A 6,000-nucleotide genomic window follows, 5' to 3' on the forward strand; every position below is an offset into this window, starting at 1 on the left:
CGGAGCTTCTGAGCTCAGCGGAAGGGCAAGGGGTGGCCGGTGGCTATGGATGCGACGGCGGCAGCGGCTCTCGGTCATGGGGGGGAAGCAAAGGAGCGAGGGGGAGGGAGGTCCAGAGAGCGAGGGAGAAGTGAGAGGGGGTCGGGGAGGCGCGTGGCGTCACCAGGGCGTCGAGGAGGAGCCAGGCAGGCTGGGAGGGAGGAGGTGGCCGGGGCGCGTGGCCGCGCGCGCCACCGAGCAGCTTCGGGGCGAGGGGGAGGAAGACGACAGGGGGAGAAGCGGCGGTGGGCTGGGCCGCTGGAGGAGCTGGGCCAGGTGGGCTAAGAGGTGAGCGCCAGGTAAGTTTTCTCTCCTCTCTGCTTTTATTTCTATTTAATTCTGTTTTCTATTTAATTGCCACTGAATTCAAATTCAAACAAATTTGAAAACAGTGCCAAAACTCCCCTGGATAATTTTATGTCACTTAAGGTCTACTCCTCATAAACATAAAATATCTCAGGGCATTTGAAAATATATTCATTATATATTATGAATATAACTCCAAATTCAAATAAAATATTGATTTAAAATCAGAACCCAAATAATTCCTTAGAAATGTCCCAAAATTTTGGTTTGATTTATAACTCTTGCCAAAATTGTCAGAGCTATTTCTAGGGCATTTTGGATTTACTGATTGCAATTTTAGGGTTTCTTGCCCCTTTATTAAAATGATTTCCGAGGCTTTCAATTTCCTCATTTCAACTTTCGGAATATAGACATGATGCACACATGAAGCTAGCCTAGAGCATTACCAGAAGCTAGGGATGTGACAACTCACCCCCACTAAACAAGAATCTCGACCCGAGATTCAAGCGTAGGGTAAGACGAAAGGAAAACGCCAACTAACATAATCTTCACGATCCAGGTTGCACTTCAAATGAACGTTGATTCAATCACCATTATTGTCTTGAAGTCTTGCTCTAAGAAATCCTGCCAACATGACCTGGAGAGAAGGAGACTCCAGAAGGGTCGATCTCCTCGAAGATCGAACAACTCAGGATTAACTCACGGAATGAGACATAGAACCATCTCTTGGGTTGAGACACGAGATACACATCAAGAGGGGTGGAAAGAAACGGATGACGAAGGTTCACTAGGTAGACAACAATTCCACACCTAAGAAGGTGGTAAACGATTGTCAACGTAGCGAGGAGTTGAGTTGCCATGATACCACGACGAAACATCCCGGAGGAGGGTGATTCGTAGATTATTACCTTAAGTGGCAAAAAGAATTACTTTTGATTCAAAGATCATTGAAACTCTTCATACCAGCCTAAGGCAATTCACAACGATCGTTTGGAGGGGGTTGGTAGAATGGCATACTCGGACTTGGATGATGTGGATTACCTTGTTGAAGACAACGCAATGGATGATTTTTGCTTATCACCGGAAATGGAAGGGACCCATGGTAGAATGGCACATTGGCGGTGCAAGCTGGGAACAAAATGCAAATGCTGGGAATGATTCTAGTAACTGGGGAGAGGCTCAACAATAGAGAGTTATTCCACTATTGGAATGGTTATAGCATTGCCGAGGAAACTGAGAGCACTCCAGTTAGTGTCAATGATAACACCTAGCGCTTGTGCATGCTCTCAAGAACTTGGGCATTTCCATATTCATCAGGATTTTACCAATATCCGTGTCAAGGATCCTGGCAACACAACATACTACCATGATGGCTAATGATGGATGATGCAGATGCAAAGGAAGATAACACCTTCTCAGATTACACCTTAGCGAAGCCAAGGAACAAAATCTGGATGATCGACCGAGAGACATTTAGCACTCCGCTTCTAATGTTCTCCTTGATGTGCTAGTGTAACCCATTCATAGAAATGGTCTGGTATCTAGAACATCAAGTAAAGGTCGGACTTCGGAAAGACAAAAAATCATAAGGCACAACTAGGGAGTAAATCCTACGAAGTCCTTATGGGAAGGTGGCCAACTTCCTCAAATAAGATACTATCATAATAGGTCTACCGGATGGGTGTGTTGGCCACGACATCCACCTTACCGGTTATCGAGAGACCAATATATAGTTCTTGGGAAATGTTCCAACCATCACATCTGCTTGAGATTCAGATCTGGTTGGTGTCAGGATATTCCAGACTCATCGAGTCTAGGAAGAAAAACGAAAGTTTGCCACACAAATCGACGAGATGACGTTGCGAGATTCTCGGGAAATGAACTACGATAGTAAGCTCCAAAACATGAGCTGGTTCTGCTACAAACATGTGAACACGTTGTTCCAGACAAGCATGACCTCAAAGTAGTCTTATAATAAAACACTACCGAGTCCAGGAGGGGGAACCATCAACGAGGGTATCGAAATCCCTACATAAGTCCGGATTAGCTCTTATGAAGGAACTCCTTCTCCTTGAACAAATCAATCAGTGGCTTGGTGTGCTCGGGACACGTATGGAATGGAGGTTGCAAGTCTCCGAACCACAGAATACTTCGCACGTATGCATGACTGATTTGGGATGATTCCAGAGGAAGCAAAACTAACTTTCTCAAATTCACGGCGGCAACTTTCACCAAATGCACGTGTATAAGAGGAAGTCACTCCTTACAACCGACATGCTTCATGAGCTAGCATGAAGAAATGCTTTCAAAAGTTTCCAACACTAGCTTAATGTTCAACAAAATCATGGAGGAGACAATGATGTTGTCGATGGGCTCAACAGCAATTCATATGGGTTTCCTTATCACTGGACTTCCACCATCATGCGAACACGGTGATAGCATTGGTCAGACCCAAAAGATATAATGGTGTATGCTCGAGGGATCAACCACGAGTAAGACAACATTACGAGCATCGTTGGTACTGATTTGACTTGACGATGGCCCACACTCAAATCAAAGGATTGATAAGACAATAGGTCCAACAACTGATCACAGGGACCAATCGATGAAGATATCATCTTTCTTCAACACACACTACACAAGAATATCCCTTTGGAATGAACTAAGTCAGACAAGCTTTTATCTTCCAACTCTCCAAGTTGTTGTCTAGCTTAACCAACTAGCTCAGGGATATCTAACACCGATTCTTGGAGAGAAGGTGGTTCATAAGAAACCAATTTGATCACGAGCTCAACATAATGGTCAGGTGACGACCTGGTGATACTTCCGAGAAGACATTCAGAAAATCACGAACCACCGGTATGTTACTAAGCTCGAGAACAATCTCGCTTTTGAGGGCAAGACGATATGATCAAATGAGTGAGGACTTGAAAAGATCCTAACTCATCAATCGAAGGGTGCACCGAAATAAGGACTAGGTAGCACGATCAGTCTTAGAAGGATGATTCAAAAAACAACATGCTAAGAATGAAATTATTATCCTTTAACTACCAAGCAACGAGGTTGCTGGGAGTATTGATTTCACACATCACAATTCATTTGTCGGTATTCCGGTTGCATCAACATGAGGGCCGAGGAATGACTAATGATGGTGAGAAGTATCACTACGTCAAAATTCATGAGAGTTGGTGCAGTTCTCATGACAATTCTGACATAAAGGGGGTAATACTCCAAGGTAGAACAGAACCAAAAGCTGGATTGGCATTTGATCTGCGGAATACAACTACTTTGACCCAATCCTAGATATGGATGAGGTACTGGAGTTTGTTTCTCCAAGTCATTCAGGACAGAATGGCTTGACGGACCACAAGGGTAATAGGCATCGATAAACGAATGCATGCATACCCTTGACTATTAATTGATAGACGAAGGTCAGTAGACAACTAAAGAGGGACAACTCAAAGGAACATATAATTTTCTGAGTTGTGGATGCATAGATTAGTATGTCGAGCGAGATCAACATTTCTTCCAGATAACCCATGCAGAGAGGTAGGACTGGCAGAGTCACGATTTATGAATGGAGATCTCCTCAAGAGTACTCTAATTGTGATCTTTTGATCCTATAAACATCTACCATAAGCGGTTCATAGTATTTGGAAGAAGGAAATACCACGGACCTCGAGGACTATCGCAAAGTTACTAATATCCTGAAGGAACTAGCAAACACTATCAACATGAAGTAAGTAGAGTGAATCTCGGGTTCAAAACCCAGAAATAGAATGCCTACTAACTAATAACATCACGGGATGCTTTCAAAAATAATGGCCAGAATCATCACACTGGGGATACAAAAGCATTGCTAAATTGCTAGGTGACTTCCTAAACACCTAAGGTCATAATAATAGCTCCAACATCTACGCCAAGGTAACAAAGTACCTCAACCTACCGATTAGTGTGCTTATTCCGACCAAAAGGGACATCGGAGACAGAGGGAAAGGATTTGCAAATGCATCAGACTGTTTAGAGACCTGGGATGACTCGGACAGCATAACGGCTGTAAATGCTCAAAAAGATTTGAGACAATCACAAAATGGTGGCATAACCACTCAACATCACAGTATCAAGGTTCCGAGATCAACAGTAATCATATAGAAGTAGTAGGAACTGAAACGAGGCTTAAGTCCAATAATCTTATAAGTCTACAGATTAGCAACACATGATCCTAATAGAAAGAAGAGATAGCCTAGTTCTTAATCCCCGTAGAAGAGAAGATGATGACTCAGATCAGAAGGCCATGAGGTATAAGGAGTAAAAAGAGCCTTACGTTCCATCCCACAATCAATTCCCTTATATAACTAAGAATTTCTAGACTCAACTTCGACCAGTTTGGCTTGGTAATCCTACAGGCAGTCAAGCTCTGATACCAACGCTGTCAGGACCCCGACTCAATGCCACATCGATCTAGCATGTAACACCTCATATCACTTTGCGGCCTCACGCACGGTATTCCCACGGGTGTCGCCTTACCTTAGCCCGGGACCGTTTGTGCCTTTTGGCACACGTATATGACAGTGTCGCTAGCATCCATATGATAAGGAGCCCAGGCTGACATGGCTAGTCGTAAACCCAAAGTGGCAGAGACTTACAGGGACAGGCATCCATGACCCAGCATCGAACGTGTCGGTCATCAGCGAGTGAATCCAGGCTATAGCACTGGGCTAGCAGGACTCCGGTGAACTGGGCTGTAGCAGGGTAACAGGACTCCGGTATTCATCGCGTGACATTTCCCCGAAGGGACAGACACAGGAACGAAGAACGACACATGCCGGCCAGCCTAAGTGTTCTGGAGCAGTAGCAAGCTACCATGGCTCGGTGGAAATACTAGGAGACATTTCCCGGTAAGAGAGGCTACTAAAGATAAACAACTAGATAGTCAGATCCCACACATACCAAGCATAGCAATAACATACACACAATATGCTCGATATGTGCAAATACAACATGGCATCACAACATGACTCTACAACTGAAGTATTTATTCAATAGGCTCCGAGGAGCGAGATATTACAAACAGGGGTCTCACGACCCAACATTCAGAGCATACAAATCAAAGCACAAGCGGAAGCTATCATGTCTGAGTACAGACATCTATAAATGAAAAAGGCTGAGAAGCCTGACTATCTACCAGATCCTGCCGAGGGCACAAGATCGTAGCTGAGGTAACAAGCTAAACGTCGAAGACCACGCGGAATTACTAGTGAGACTGAAGTCTCTCTGCAAAAACATAAAATAGGCAAACGTGAGTACAAATGTACCCAGCAAGACTTACATCAGAACTATCTACATATGCATCATTATCAACAAAGGGATGGTGGGGTTTAACTGCAGCAAGCCAGCTTTGACTCGGTGGCTAACCTGAACTACGACTGCAAGTAACTCTTTTGAGGTGGCGCACACGAGTCCACATATTCACCAACCAATACACCACCATGGAACCGCTCCCGTCTCCCTACGAGAACGCCATCCATAGCACTCACGCTTATCTTGCGTATTTTAGAGTATCCACTTTCACTTGTCTATGAACTGATATAAGCAACCCAGAAGTCCTTTTCCGCGGACACGGCTATTCGAATAGATCATATTAACCCTGCAGGG

Source organism: Triticum dicoccoides, chromosome 3B, assembly GCF_002162155.2.
Source record: "Triticum dicoccoides isolate Atlit2015 ecotype Zavitan chromosome 3B, WEW_v2.0, whole genome shotgun sequence".
Classification (NCBI taxonomy): Eukaryota; Viridiplantae; Streptophyta; class Magnoliopsida; order Poales; family Poaceae; genus Triticum; species Triticum dicoccoides.